Here is an 18,819-nt window from a genome sequence, read left to right as displayed (position 1 = left end):
GTATCAATGAAGGTGAGCCAATTCTAATACTTCAAAACATGAATAAAGAATTGACTAAAAAATTAATTTCTTCCTTTCTATGGGAGGGAATTAACAAATTAAAAAATTGTATTAAGAATCAAACAATATTGAATACTAGAACAATAATTTTCAAATGAAAACAAAGAATCTTGTCGATAATAATCAAGACACCATATTCGAATCTTGAGTATTTTGATGATTCAATGGAAAGAATACGTTCCATATAATGGAATATAATACATATGTTAATCACACAATTATTTTTAAGAAAGATTTTTCCTTATTAATTATTATTAAAATTAATAAATTAATATATTAAAAGTTTTCCTTATTAATCATCGAATCAACAAAAATCAATTATCGGAATAATGTGAACCAGTTAGCATTATTTGAATATATTTAAATTTTGAATAATGCATAATTTATCAAGAAAAGTATATTTTGATGGAACAAAGCGCATGGATTTCATTTGGTAATTTATGATCAACGAAAATTATTGTATAAATTTATATTTTATTTCATATTGCAATATTAATTTATTTTTTCTAATAAAAAAAATTTTAATTTCATGTCATAAATTTCATCTGAAAAACAATTTCAGATATTATAGATATTTACATCTAGACAAAAAATTATATAAAATTATAACAATTTTTGAAACTTCAAATTCGTTATGTTTGTATCAGATATAAAAAAAAATGTTTAAAAAAATATATGAAGAAAGCTATGAAAGAATTGTAACGAATAAAGAGGAATACTGAAAAAGTTAATTTCAGACATTGAATCGTCTAAATTCAATATCTATATATCATACAAAACAAATCTGGTCAATTCTGCATGTCGATTTAGCGTCTTCGAGTGAACAAATGAAATTCATCGTGAGATTATTCATCATACGGAATTAGAAATTTAAAAATAAAAATTAATTTCGCAAAATTATATTATCAAATCATATTATTAAAGATTTTATAATTCATGCTTATTTAATTCCAAATGAGTGAACACATTTGATTTCTATCTTCATTTCATGATCCTTCGTATCCGCAATATGTACAAAATATAATGTGGAAACAAACTATAGTTTCATGTGTGAATACCATTTTTCGCATAATCAGAAGAAACAAAGAAATAAAACTACTAAGAGAATTATATTAAAAAAATAACAACTATCGTTAACTATATAAAAGATAACATGAGTTTCTAAAAGAGAGATTTGTTATTTAAAAAGAATCGAATTAATTCTTGCAATAAAACTTTCTCTTCATCTTATTCCAATTATCTCGATATAAAATAGAACCTGCAAACATAAATATTATATAATTTAATATTATATAACTAACTATATATCCATTCATGACTTAAGACTCAAACGACAGTTTTTTAAAAATAAAATCATAATATTTTGAATTCTTTTAGAAAGATGTATAGATTTCTTAAAGATAAGCAAATTATAGAATCGTTGAAATTGAAAGAGAATTTGACGAAATCAATCCAAATCAAGCCAATTAATTATAGATTCTGTGAAGCGTCAAATCACAGAATCGTATTGAAAGATTCAATAAAATCAGTTAAGCTCTCTTTAAAAATAATAAAAAAGATAACAAATGTTAGAAGACTATTAATAAATACAATGATATTGCAACAATAGCATTGCTCGAATTGAAAGCATGCACGAGACAATCAATCAAAAATTTATGAACTTTCATAAACAGAATTTTCTATATTATTGATATAAATATTATGTATTTGTTTTTTATTATGTATTTCAAAATCAAATAATGAAAATGAATTAATCATTTAGTTGAAAAAATAAGATATTCTTTATCTTATTCATTACAATTTCGAATTGAAGATGATATGATAATTCTTTTGTTTCACCTTTTTGAAATAATTGAAATAAAAGAGGACCAATAGTTGAACTAATAATATTTGCAAATTGATCACAAATGATAAATAAATTTCAAATCATTCTGACAGAATCAAATATTGTTCAAGGAAAAGACACGATATATTCCAAAAATAAAAGTATTTAGTAATACATTTTTCAATAGAAAAATAGATAATGGCAAAATAATTTCTTAGTCTATTCATTTTTTCTTTGCTACAAGTTGTCTTCTTTCTTTCAAAAAAACAGATTTGTATCAACAAGTTACAACAATTAAAGAAACTTATGAATTGCATTTTTTATACGCGAAGACTTCTTTATATAATACATTTAAAACATCAGAAATCTTAAAAATAAATTTAGAATGATCAATCGAAATTCAACATTAAATTTAAATTTAATTAAATTTAATTAAAAATTCCATGCAATAAATCTGGTCAGTTGTTCGCACGTAACTTAATTTTCGCGTGTTATCGTAAAATCATTTAGTATTCATCGTGAAAAATGAAAATTGATTTTCAAGTCAAATATTTCAAAATTAATTTTACGAAACAATTTATGACGAATTTTTACGTAACTTTATGATGAACCATTCAATAATTTATTAAAAGGAAAAGTTTTTTATAATCCCTGTGGCCAATCGTAACAAACGGTGTGAAAATAACTGACTTAATATAATAGCACTATTATTCTTTGAGCCAGATGCAATTTATGAAATATTATATATGTACTAGTTTTATGTGCGAATTCTTTGCATAATTACAATAACAACAGAGAAAATTACAATAAAAAATTACAAAAGTCAATTAATATTGACTGAGGCGAATTTTATCGAAGACAATACTCTCCAAAGACGACTAATAAGGTCCAGAGATCCAATCAAAAATCGATTTATTACTTATCAATTAATATTTATAACGAAACTTATCTCAACTCAATAGTTTTATCTAGTTTCATATATGAATTTTTTGCACCATCAGAGAAAAAACAAGATAAAACTATAGAGATACATGGGATAATCAACAGTTAATTATTATTGACTGAAGCTAATTTTATCGAAGATAAATTATCCAAAATGAAGAATAATGTCCAAAGATTTAGTCAAAGATCAATTTGTTATTTACGAATTATCAATCAATATTTATAATGATTGATTATAATGAAACTTCATTTCCATTTTATTCTAATCTAATTTCGATAAAAAATGTCTACGAATATAAATGCAGATTGCACTATCACAATTCATGATTTAAAATTAAAATTTAAATCAGTTTCACAGAAATAACATTATATATTATTGGAAATTGGTTAAAAATTTTTTATGTTTTAATTGCTCGTAATAAACAAAAATTGAACAAAAATGTACAAAAATTAAAAATAAAATTTTAAAATTTTAACTAAAAAATTCAAAGGTTTTAAATCGCATTACAAATTCCTATTATCTATTATCAACTATCTTACAACGATCGAATCAATCACTTTCAATCATACAAATTCTACATCATGATTAAAAGTCAATCAGATACAGACTTTTGATAGACATGTGTTTGAGAATTTCATTGCCGATCTGAAACAAAATTACGATTTCTTGATAAAATAATGATCGATGCGTTGAACAAATTGAACATGATTTTGAATGATATAATAAATACAATCTCAACAACAATCGAAATCATTCTAATTTTATAACTATTAGGATGTCCCATAAGTTTTTTTTTTTCGTTTTTTCCACGCTAAGAATGACTTTAACTGGTTATTTTTATATGAACATGCAGGCTTATCTATTAGCCGTTTATAGCATCAGTTTTAGTCATCCAAAACTCTTTTAAAATACGTTTTGTTGGTGACTCTTTTAAAATTTTTTTCTACATCGTTCAATATGGATAACCAAAAGAAGCATTTGCAGTATGTTATGGTTTATTGCTTTAAAAAAGGTGATAGTGCAAATGATACTGCAGACGAGATTTGTATTGTTTATGGGAATGATGCTACAATTATTGCATGATCCTCAATTTATTTAAAAGATTTAGAGCTGGCAATTTTGACTTGAAAGATGAAGACCGCAACAGCTGCTCAGCAACGACAAATACGGACCTTATCAAGGCCATGCTCATTGAAAATCCGCGATATAGTGTGCGCGAGATAGAGAATGCCACTAATTCCCAAAACAACAGTATATAATCACCTGATCAGGATGGGATATGTTAATTGATGTAAAGTTTGGATTCCACAGCTATTGACGAAGATCTTATGAACCGCATGTCTACATGCAATTTTTCCAACAACAAGAAAGAGAATCTTTTTTAAAGAGGCTTGTCACTGGAAACAAGACTTGGATTTTGTACCAAAATGTGCATCAAAAAACGCACTTGATTTAAGAACAATAGATTCAAGATCGTCGCGAAACCTGAACTTCACCCAAAGAAAGTTCTTTTGTCTATTTGATGAGATTGGAAAATTGTAGTCTACTATAAGTTCCTTTCTCAAAATGAAACTATCAATTCTACAAAATATTTCAATCGACTTGATAAATTGAAAGACGCCATAGCAGAAAAACGGCCAAAATTGGTGAACCGACAAAGCCATCACGACAATGCAAAACCGCATGTTGCATTGACTGTAAGAGAAAAGCAGTTTGATTGGGACATTCCGTATCTTTTGTATTCTCCAGATTTTGCTTTATTTGATTACTACTTGTTTCTGTTATTAAAAATTCCATGATAAATGGTTCCAATCTGTAAGCGAAATAAAAACGCACCTCGAGAAATATTTTGCAAATAAACCCAAATTTTGGAAAAAGGGAATAATGAGGCTTTCCGAGAAATGGAAGAAGATGATAGAGTTGAACGGTTCATATATAATGCAATAAATCAACTTTAAACAATAAATATCATATATTCATTTCATATCAAAAAAAGAAAGAAACTTATGGGACATGCTAATACAAACAGAATCTGATTCACGAGATGAAGAAGTTGTAAAAAAAAAGAAAACGAAAAAATGAAACATTTCTTGATATGCAATTATATTGTAGCACATCAATATCGTTAATTTTTTCTTATGCCTATTAATCGAAAAATAATCGATTAATTGAAATAGAAATAAGTAATGAAAGAAGAATTTTTTACTTTCAAATAGTTTAACGCGATTAAAATCGAAATGATATTAAATTATTGTTAGTATTATCGTTCTGATTTCATCAACTCTCTTACGTATTCAACTCCTGCTCATTTCCTCATTAACACTTTTTTAATAGATTTCAATATGATATCACCTACAATCAACCGTCAAACTGGCAATACATCCATCAAACAAGAGTTATATATCAAATAATATAAAGAATGTGTGAACATTGCTTTCGAATTGAAAGCGCTGTACAGAAAGTTATGCATTGCACATTGTGCAAAATACATCTAGATTACTTATCAATATTCTACATTATCAGCTATAAACTGATGTGGAAGTTCTGCACTTGCAAATCCTACATCAAAAAATCGAAATCGAAGAGAATTTTATTCTTCATTATGGCAAATTGCATTCTGATAGGGGATATTTCAAAATTCAAAAAAATCACGTAAAACAATTAAAAAACTACACGATCCTTTCTATGAGAGGAATGCATTCATCAATAGAATATATGAAAGAAGGATCTCGCACAAGATCAAAAATAAATTTGTTGAGAGATGAACACGAATTAGAATACGAAAAGTTGTATCAAGGATCAAGCAATATCGCTTGAGCAAGCAACTATCGCTTGAGCAAGCAATAGTTGAGCGCATCTCGAAACAATGTGAAACAGTTATTATTTATCACTTTTAATTGATGATAAAGAAATCTTCTCTGTGGCAATAAATTCGAACAATCATATTATGAATTATTTGAATTATTGTTGCCTAGGATATCCAAAATTTCATATATCAAAATTTTAATAACACGACTTATTGAGAAAAAAATGGAACAAATTTCGTTTCGTTTATCAGTAAAAAATATTTTCCATATTATCATTTTACGTGCAATATTATTTAATACAATAATTTCATGTCATAAACTCGATCTATATACATAATATAAAATGCACTCAGACTATATCAATTTTTTATATTATAAGCTGAAAAATATGAATTTACATGTTATTAAACAATCGAGATCGGGAATATTAAGATTGAAGATCTGATTAGGAATTGAAAACAAACCCCGATATGATATAACTATTTTAATCGACAATCTACTACACAAAGAATTCACATAAGTGTCAAACTGGCAATCCAAAAGATCAAACAGGAATTATACATCAGACAGCATAAAAATGTATTTATCAACAAGCTTTATTTTCGAGCAAAAGCAAAAAAAAAAAAAAAAATTATATCCTTACAGAAGAAATAGTCAAGAATTACATGAGATTGATTTTTTCTCGTTCTAAAAATAAACATTTTCCAATATTATATTGGCACTTTAAAAAATTAAGAAGCAATTCAATCAAGCAACATCATTAAGCAGGTCAATTATATAATTTATCGAAATAACGTGAAATAGTGCCATTTCCATTTAAAAAATGAAAAATTTCTTCATTGACAATAAATTGACATCTATTGACAATAAATTGATAATAATGATATATATAATACATAATATCTAATATCATACTTTTCTTGAATCTTGAATAATTTAATTAAGAATATTTAATGGAACACAATAGGCACAGATCTTATTTTATAGTTAATACATTCATAAGGAAGATATTTTCTATATTGGTCATCGAGCGGATTAACAAAAGCAAAATAACATGAAACTATTAGCACCATTTCTAATTTCTAAAAGACGAAGAATTTTTTCAGTGATAATAAGAATTATCAAAATATTTATTTAAATCGTGAGTAACGCGATAATTCAAAGAAGAGAACATATTACATTCTATAAAAAACATGAAACACATAAAACATGAGGATTATGTTTTATAATTTATCAAATATTATGTTTTATAGTTTATCAAACATTCATGACTATTTTTGAGAAAGACGTTTTTCATTTTTATTTACGTTATAAACACAATACTTTTGAAAAGTATGTACAACCTATAACGATATTTCCAGCTATTTAATATATTTTATATTTGAAAGAGAAATCTTCGAATTCAGATAACAATGAATCATCAGTCCAAATTCAATATTTATAATTTATACAACTTGATTAGCCTTCGAATAGATCATTTATGATTCATTTTACTAGAGTAGATTTCAAAAATTAATTTTATGAAAATTATATCACCATACGCCAAAAATTTAAACAAAAACAATGTGGAAACTTTATAATCCGCGCAGTCAATTGTAACATAATCATATCTATGATTCTTTGTATGTATTGTTCATTAATTATTATTTTAATTACTATATTTTTCAATTATTTCTCTTTCGTATAATTAATATAGAAGAAAATCTCTATTTGTATAGATATTTTATCAAGTCGAAAAATAAAAAAATATTTTCGCAAGTAATTATGGACGTCTAAAACTCTTGTCATAAAGGAAACAATAGTTCGAAAAATAGAAAATACAAAATAATCAGTACTATAATAATAGAAAGATGATGGATTAATCATGACAATTGTTAAAAAAGAAACATTTATTAATGGTATATATAATTCATAATAATCTAAATATCACCAAGAAAACTATAAGGATTAATCATATCAATATGACGAATACGAAAAAAATACGAAGAAAGAAATACGAATCACACATTTTTCATACAATTCAAGAGTGAATTCAAAAATTAATTCCAATAGATTTTTCATAAAAAGTATTATTTTACACAAATATAGCAATTATAATAAAGAAGCAACATTCACCATATTATATTATATTTAGATGAATCCGAAATTCATGCGAAAATGGATTATTTAATATATATTTTGTCCTACTAAATTAAATAAAAAGTTACATTGTATAACAAAAATTTTTAAAGATAATTTTTTATTTTTATATATTTGATTGTATTTGATTTTCTATTTTTATATATTTGATTGATGATAAACAATAAATTAATAAAACATTTTTTGCCAGTTTCGTCTGATCAGAAATATTTATGCAATATTTTCATAAGAAGAATTAATGCCTGCTATAAAATATTAATCTAGATGTAATGTAGAAATTGTAATTTATTCACGACAAGTCACTGATACATTTTTGTGATAATATCAGAAAAATCTTAAACATTATAAATTTAATAATAATTCAGGAGATCAAAAGATCAATAGAATGACAAACTATAGATTTATTTTCATAGAAATAAGAAGAAATCACTCAAAAAAATTGATGTACAAGACATTACTAATGAATGAGTAATGTTTTGCAATTGAGAATAATCAGAAAAAGTTATATGAAGAGAAATTAATTTAATACATTAATTTAAAAAAAGAATATTGTGATCCAATATATATAATTGATGATCTTTATGGAATTATAGCAAAGAAGAAAACAATTGTTTTTTATTATTTTACACAATAATAATCATATATATATAATAAAAAATATACAAGATCGAATAGATCGAATGCGCAATACTAATCGAAAAAATATCCTTTATTAACTTTTAAATTAGAGATGTCGAATTGTCATAATGTTTTAAAAACGAAAATACAGAGTAAGTAACTTTAAACTCATTATAACATGCTTTAAACTCTATAGAAATAAAACTAATTTTTATTTAAAACGTTATTTTATTTATCGAAGAATATATACTTTGAAATCTCTATTAGATAATAATCATAGGAAAATAAGTAATCAAAAAAAGAAAAGCCAATAAAATGATTCAAATAGTATTTAGAAGTAAAACAAAAAACAAGATTAGAAATATGAATCAAATGAATCAGAGCATAGCCAAAAATATTATAATTAAAAAAATAATAAAAAATATTTTAAACATTTATAATAAAAGATGATATTCAATAAATTTTTCAATTTTTATTGCTTATAACTTTCAATTGTAAACCAGTAGAAATTTTATTCTAGCATTACGAATATAATTTTATTAAAGCTTATATAATATGTTAATACTATCATATCTTGATAATGTTGCTACTTTTATACACTACGATGCTTATAGATTATTGATTACCAATAATTTAACTTTAATTATGCAGAAGTAATAGAAAAATTAAAAAATTTTAAGTATATTTCAGATTCAATTTAAATGACAATTAACATCCCTTTTGATGTTGTTAATATAATTTTAAATTTCAGAGATTTTTTAGAGAAATAATTTTGAACTTAGCTTTATTTGTATTTTGAATAATATTTTGTGACTTATACTTATATGTTTTATTACAATTAATTATATGTTCATTTTTATTTTTTATATTCTTCACAATTAATATTCACACTCTTTCCAATTTTTCCAACATATACATTTTTATATATGTAAAATATTTTTATAATTATTCATTGATAATGGAGAAACAATATATTTGTCCGATTTATGTATATACAAATGGTTTTATTTGATTTCAATAATATTTTTTTTAAATTAATAGTACTTTTTTTAAATTCTTGGAGTTCGTTCTAAATTATTTTCCATTAAAATGTTAATAATTCATGAAATTTCTTTAGATATACTTTAATTGCTTTTCGATATTAAAATGAATACAAAAGTACAAGATTATTATACAAAGATTTTCATTAAAATATATTTATAATTGAAATTTAAATAAAGTGAAACAAAAATAAAATAAGACAATATAACGAAGATAGAAAGCTTATATGTTTATGAAATGAAAAAATCTATCAATAAAATAAATCTATTGTAAAATATAAATAATAGAAATATGATTGTATTTCTGCATTTTAAATTACAACATGAAACATTTTTCATTTTTATCTTGAAGGACTATTTATATCTCTGATATATGTGATGTATTTATTTCTCTATTATATCTGATATATCTTACATGGCTATTTTAATTGTTATATTTTTTTAACTATTATTTTATTTAATATTTCTTTTTCCTGAAATTTTTTGAGACACTTTTTTTTAAATTGTCAAAATAATTTCTCATTTTATAACATTTTTCTTATGAAGAATGTGTTCTAATAAGGAGATACGTTGCGCAAATGTATTCATTATAATTTTTTTCTTGACATTTGATTTCTAAAAATATTATTTTTTTAAATGCTTATAACGTTTAACAAAGCATCTAACAGTAAAAAAATAGAAAGATGTTTTTAAATTTATATGTATAAAATATAAATCTTTTTTACAATGTTTACAATGTTTTTTACAATTTTTTTATAAAATGACATGCATTTTAGAAGTAACTTTTTAATTACAAAAAATTATTCAACATAGTTTTATTCATTTTTTTTTTTTTTTTTTCGTATTTTAAGATACCAAAAATTTCCAAAAGTCTTCAAAAAAAATAAATATATGAAATATATAAAACATTATTTTTATGTAATGATATATATAATTGTAACAATATGTAATGATTGTTTAGAAAAATAATTAATGTATTTTTGCCAATGATAAATTCCACTTAAAAAAATATTTAATAAAATGAAATTAAAAAAAATGTTCTTTGAAATGAACATTTTATTATTAATTCTCTAAAACAATATAAATATAATATTTCATAAAAAATACATTTATTATTAAAATTTATATTACTTTTTAAATATATTTTTATATTAATATTTAATATTATTTGAAATATTTTTTATTATTTTTTTAATTATAATATTTGCAGCATTTAAGGTTTTAAGATAACATTTGTATTAGAAAAAAAGAAATAATTGTATAAATATATATTTATCTACATAATTTAAAAAAAAATAGCAGAAATATTATATAACGCAATAAAAATAGATCATGTTAACGAATCAAGTAACAAATTGTTCAGATTTCAAATAAATATCTGCAGAGACATGATTTTTTTATTTTTTATTATTAAGTAAATTTTTAAGAAAATTGGAAGTTTATGAAATTTGAAAATTTGCAAAATATAATTTTATATATTTTTAAGCAGTCATATATTAAAGCAAAAAAAAAAAAATATGTATTAATGTACAATATTTTTAATAAATGTTGAAAAAAATAATATTATTATAATTGAAACATAATAAAATTTTCTTCACACTTAATTATTATAATAATAATCTGTATTTAATTTTTATATATAAAAGTATCATTTATGTTTCTTAGTTGGTTTCTATTGTATAAAAAAACAAATTTTAAAAATATATTTATTAACTATGCATTTATATATATGTTCTATATAGATTGAAAGAAATACAATGAAATACTTGTAATAACTTTTTATTTATTATGCTGTCATTATAAAATGCGACGCTCACGATTTTTAACACTTAGAAAAATGCATGTATTGTCTGAAAATTTACAAAACTATCATTTGATATTATAATAGACTTTGATATTATAGTAGTCTTTATTCTTAAATGATAAAGATGATGAATGAACAAATGCATAATTACAATCATTTTGAAACTCACGATTTTTGGTAAACTTGGAATTCATGTTTTTTAATATATAAAAATTATTTGAAAATTTGGAAGACTATAATGCTTGAAAGAAATATCTTCTTAGATTCTTCTTCTTAAATGAAGAAAATCTGTTTGTTTAACATAAAATAACATAATCAAATAAAAAAATATATTCAAATCAAATTTCTTATATATGTATAACTTTATACATATAAAGTTCTTATATAATAATAAGATGTAAAGAATCACTTAAATAATTCTTTAATGTATTCTATAAACAAGGATATTAAATTGAAATTGATAATGATTTATGTGATGTAGCATAATTTAATAATATAATTTTTTTATAATTGTATTTTTTACTTTATATTATAATTTATTCATTTTATTATAATTGTACATATCTATTACTATAATTTATATATTTTAAATATTTTTGTATACATCTTATTATTTTTTATAATTCAAAATGTATTTACAACTTTCCTTTCGAAATATATTATATAATTTTTTAAATTTTTCTAACAATCAATATAATGTTTATTTTTAAATTATTATTAAACTTTAAATATATTATACCATTTCATATCTAATTTTTTTTTTTTAAATTCGAATCGTAAGTTAACTGACAAAAAATTATTTTCGACAAATGATCAGAATTTTTTTTAATAATAACTTAGTAATAGAATGATATTTTTCATTTTATAAAATTATTAATTTTTTATTGTTAGATCATAGATTGTTAAAATAAATATTTTATTATTTTAATGTAGATTTAAAATATTTTAACGCTTGTTATTTACATATTGTCCAGATAATATTAACAGACGATATATATATATATTTTAATATTTACTATAAAAAAGAATAATTGCTGTTTCTTAATTTTCACTTATTTGTGAAATTATTTGTGTATATTTAAATTATGAAATATTATATATTTAAATTTGATGAAAGATGTGTGATTAAAAAACTTATGATGAATTACTCAGAATTACTATTGGCGAAAAAAAATTTCCTAGATATTATTTTTATATATATATTTATTATATATATATATATATATATAATATGTTATATAAATATAAATATATATATATATATATATATATATATATATATATTTCATATATTTTTTAATAGATTATTTTGTTAAAATAGAATGGTAACTAATTTAATGAATAAAAAAATTAGTGATAATATAAGATGAAATATCATTTCATTTATCACATTTATCATTTATCATATTTATTTATTCACTTGATAGTGGAAATTGTGATATTTTTTCGTATTTATCAATTAAGTTCCAGTAAATCCATATACGATAGAATAATTATCACGTCATTTGGATAAGTTTAAGATATGGAAAAATAATTTGGAATAAATTTAGATTGTTAAAAATGTTAATGTAATTGTTAAAAATACATGATAAAATATTAATTAATTTTGATCTTTATTTATTATTTCCTTTTAGAATATTTTTATTAAATTTTACTAAAATTTAATAAAGTTGGATTTCTTAAGTCTTAAAATATAAAATATACCTGACAAAAGCTATTTCGGAATAATGTTATTAGTGAAAAATTTTACTAAAATTTAATAAACCTGGATCATTTGGGTCTTAGAATATAAAATATACCTGACAAAAGCTATGTCGGAACAATATTATTAGTGAAAAATTAATTTTTACCTTGCAAATTTCTAGTTTTACATCAAATTATTTTCAATTAGAATATTATCATATTCTTTCAGATTTTTAAGCTAATTCTAAAATAAACTCTATTCTAAAATAAAGTACATAAAATTGATGTATAATAAAATAGAAAAGTTATTGCGAGCTTGTGAGCTGTAAGTGCGAAAAAGTAATGGTTTTTTAAGAAATGGAAATAATTCTTGTAATGATTTTTGATCAAAAAAATAATCCTATATACAAGGTCCTGGAACTATTGCTCAAGTCTTTCTTTGAGGAATATTAAGGGAAAAGTTTTCTTCACAAAAACAAGATATTCTTTTAGACTAAGATTTACTCTATTTTAACAAAATATATACATAGAATTAACTTAACTTTTACAATTACCATTGGTTTTATTATCTCTGTACTTAAAACTCGCTTGCTTATATTCGTATCTATGCTGTATAATTTTATAATCGATTTACTTTCATTTTTTATTACAACATTAAAATAAAAAAAATTTCAAGAAAATCCAGAAACATAATCTATTCTATTATTCATATTATTCAAATTAATTCAAATTATTTCAAATTAATACATTTATGTTAGACTTTTAATATATTATAATATTTTTTATAATTTTCATATAATTTTAATTTTTTTTATTATAACCATACACATGTATTATATAATATTACAAATAATTTTTAATATGTGATCATACATATTGTTTTTATTAATGTTTTATTAATTATTTATTTATATTTTCTCTGGAATTAAATATTTTTAAGTAAATCAAAAATAATTATTTAATTAGAATTAAATTTGAAAAATATATCTCAATCAATTTTATTTTATTCACTATGTATTAAGAACATTATATAATATACTTAGAAATTATCAGTGTTAGTTGACACTGATAAATTTAAATTTATTCAATTTAATAAAAATTTATGACAAATATCTAAATTATATAATCAAAAAAATTTCATGTAAATTTTTAGACATTCATCTATCGTGCATAAACCATTGAAAACTACATGTGTTTATCATACTATTAAATATAATTTTATAATTCACTTTAGTATTCTAAAAAAAATTCTAAAAAAAAAAAATTATAATAAACTTCAGTATTCAAATCACTCAATAGAAAAGAAACTTAAGAATTTAAAAAAAAATAATTAAATTTCTGATGTTTTTTTTGACAATAAAGTATATATAAAAAATATTCAAATGATTGTTATTGTATTGTTACTACTAAGAGATACGATTATGATAAATGGCACAACTGAAATAATATTTGCTAATGGCATGGTTCACATCCAAAAATCATAAGCAATAATAATTACAGCAAAAACAGTTAAATTTGGAAGCTTTAAATCTTTAAATCTTTCATATCTAATACGATTTTAATTATAATATTTATATAAAAATTATTTATGTAAAATATAATTGCTAAATAAATTTTTATTTTTTGAAATTAAGTTTGGACAATATCTGAGAATTGTTCTAGTTTTATGAATCCTACATTTCATAATATTTAAATTAGTTTGTGAAATAATACGGAAATACAGAAATATATGAAATAAAAATATGAAAAATAATAAAATTTTAAATAGAATAGAATTCTGAATATAATATACAAATTGGTTCATTTGATTTTTAATTTTTTTATCTTGTAAAATTCTTTCAATGAAAAATTAAATTTTAACTATTGAAGCTATATGCATCGAAAATGGGATAAATAAATTTTTTATTATTTTTAATGACAATTTAAAAAAAAGTTTATTCATTAAATGTGATTGCATATATATATATTTAAAATATGGAAATTTATTTGTCCAGAAATTTATTCTATTTGAATTGACTTTTTATCTAAATTTTTTAAATGATTTAATATACAAAAATCTAATAAATTCAAATCTGGAAATCCAGCTAATTATTCTATGTACGCTATCAATTATATTATTAAAATTTTCATTAAAACATTATTTTTTATTATCGATATTCTATGATATATGTATAACATATTTCATATCATTTAGAATTCATATTATAAAAGGCTAAAAAAAATATATCTTTTAATTTTCTAAATTTATAAATGACAAAAATTCTATTAATTTATTATTCATAATATTTTTTGTCAATTTCATGAACAACTGTTTTTGAAAATTTTATTCTATTATGCAATATGAATTTTCATTTGTCCATGAATAGGTACTATATATATGTATTTTAAATAATAAAATAATAGAAGATATTAATGAAAAAATACTATTGCGTATATCCTTCTAAAGATAAACATAAACTATAAATTCGACGAACAGATTAATTTTTAAACAGATTATATGGATATATTGTATATCCATAATTAATAATGTTTTATCTTTTAAATTAAAAAACATTTTGCATATATTATTTTAATTTCATATTTGTTTTTTTCCTTGCTGTATGTTATTATTATTTGCTGTTTTAAGAAAGATGATATTATACATTTTTGAATATTAATAACACTTCGATTTATTTTAATAATATTTAATTATTTTCTGATTCTAACTTTTTTGATTGCTTGAATATTGAATTATTATGCATTATTTCTTGTTTTTAAATAATTTTTATGAGGAAATGATGCAATGTATTTTTTAACATCATTAAAAACAGATAAAAATTGAGTATTTGAAATACTCAAATTAAATGAAATATTATATTCTTTTTAAACTTTTTATTTATAATTATTTATATATTATCTATTTAAATATTATTATTATTATTTCAGCTTATTTAACTGAATTAAAAGTATATCATTTATAATATTTGATATTATATTCGGACAATATGATGACAAATTGAACTTTAAAAATAAAACAATCCATGTCAAAAATAAAATATTCTATTAATTCGTAAAATTTTTCATTCAAATTTTTTTTAGATATTTATTTGATGAATGCCTGCTACAAAATATTTAAAATCTATAATACATATGCCAAAAAATCTATATATTTTATTATATTAATATATTAAATCCATCAAAACAATTTTTTATCAATGTAGAAAATGACAGTAATTATAAATAAAACTGAATAGAGTCGATATAAAAAAATCAAATTACGTATATAGAAATTTAAATCTCTTAACAGTTATTAATAATTATTTTAAATTATTTCAAGGTTAGTTATAAGACAAAGTTACTTAGAGCAACACTCTTGATGACACATATCAAAATCAAGATAATCGAAGCTGGTTCACTTATAATATAAATATAATTAGCTTATTATAATATTATTATATATAGAATATATTATAGTTATATAATTTTATTATCGAAATTTGTTTAATAAAGTGTTTAAGAAATATGATATATATTTATTTGTGATATATATTTGTGATATATATTTTTTATGATATATATTTTATATAAATATGATATATATTAATTAGATATATGAAATAAATGAAATAGCAACTACACGCAAATATATTGAATCTTCATCACTGATATTGTATTTCAACTCAAAAAACAATATTTCATCTATAATTTTTTACATTTCTTTAATAGAAAGCCGAGAAAAGATCAGAAATTTAATGAATGCATTTATCACCCCGATGTAGACTTTGTAATATAAACAATACATTCAATATTACAAAATAATTTTTACACAAAATAATTTAATATTAATATATAATTGTAATAAATAATAAATTAATTGGATCATGTATGTATATATGTATCCTGTATATATATATATATATATATATATATATATATGTATGTATATATATGTATATATTGATCATTTGATCTTCAGAATAATATTTTTACCAAACAATAACAGAAAAATATAATATTACAATTCAAATATTAATAATTAAATGTATATGAAATAATCAACTATCTATGCATAACAAATATATTGCATCTTTATCACTAATAATACAAATCATGAAAAAATATTTTATATCTTCTGTACTGCAAAGAAAAAAAAAATTAATGTTAGAAATTTAATAAACTCATTCACCAGTAGGAAATGGATCTTTTAATATAAACAATGCACATATAAAAAAAAGGCTACATTCAATATTACAAAATAAAAATTTAGTATCAATGTAAATTAATATTGTGAATGATAAGATAATCAAATCATATACATTGTATCTTTATTACTGGTAATGCATTTAAGAATTCAAGAAATAATATTTTATATATTTATTATATATATTTTATATATTATTTTATATATTTTACATATATCTGACTCATTCTTTGAAATAAGATGCTGCAAAAATCGAAAATTTAATAAACGCATTTTCTATCAAGCAGAACTGGACTCTTTAATATAAACAATGCATATATATTTGCAAAAGAAAATCCATACTCAATGTTACAAAATAATTTTAAATAGCAATTTAATATCAATATACAATTAGATATGAATGATAATACGATAATACAATTAATCAAACCATGTCAATATATATTGATCAATATATATTTGATTTTCAAAATAATTTGAATATTTCAACAAAGAAGTTAGTAATAAAACAATATATATATATATATATTGTATAGAATAATATTAATATATAACTAGATATTTACTAGCGATAACTAGAATTTACTAGAAATTAGTAGAAAACAATTGATTATCTAATAAATCTATTGTATTTTTATCATGATAATAAGTTTAACAATTTACGAAATAATATTTTACATATCTGGTTCATTCTGGTTCATTTCATACTGAAATGTGAGAAAAATACTAGGAAAAACAGGAATTTAGTAAACTTATTTTTTTTATCACTAAGAAAATTTATATTTATATCCATTAAAATGATATTATGTCTATGAAATATGATTATTAAATATGATTAAAAAAAAAGAAATTCGTTAGATTAGTAACAATATCGTATGTAATTATTTTTTATGACAAATAAGCAAATGACAAATAAGCAAAAGAATATTATATGAATTATCAAAATCTTTAGCGTGCATCATATATTAATTATTTATGACTTTTAGATAAATCGCAACGGACTTTTATATACCAATTTTCATATTTGATTTCATATTTAAAATTGATTTTCCAAAGATATCTTATGAATTCTTCATTTAGCCACGGATATAAAAATATAAAACATTTTCATATTTTTTAAAAATTATTTTATTTATTTATTGTAAAAAATAGAAAATAATATAATAAAAGATAGAAAATATCTATAAACACTTTTAAGATCAGAATTATTTATGATCATTTAATCACTTGCAAATTTTCTAATACAAAACACATCTTAATAATTTTTTCTTTATATTCTTTATATTATTTATATTATATTATATTATTATTTATATTATATAATTCATAATAATTTTTCAAATGTTTTTAATAATAATTTTAATAATAAATTAAGAAGATAATATACTATTGTATAAGAAAAAATTTCCCATCATCTATTACTATATTCTTTCTATTTTTAAAAATTAATCTCAACATCATTATCAGTTAATTAGAATTAAAAAAAAATTTATGACCAATATATATATATATATATTAATTAGAAGAAAACCAAGAAAATTATATGAATATATATATATATATTTGTTAAACAAAACTATTAAAGATAATTTAAAAAGTCAAAAAGAAAAACTTGAAGAAGAAAAACATAAAAATCATATATCAAGCTTACATAAATGGAACAATAAAGCATATTGCATTATATTTATCTATATTTAATATAGATTCAAATAAACAATGA

Source organism: Apis laboriosa, unplaced genomic scaffold (genome assembly GCF_014066325.1).
Source record: "Apis laboriosa isolate Shangri-la unplaced genomic scaffold, ASM1406632v1 scaffold38_cov145, whole genome shotgun sequence".
NCBI classification, from domain to species: Eukaryota; Metazoa; Arthropoda; class Insecta; order Hymenoptera; family Apidae; genus Apis; species Apis laboriosa.
The sequence above is the reverse complement of the archived record's forward strand: the minus strand, read 5'-3'. Positions refer to the sequence as shown.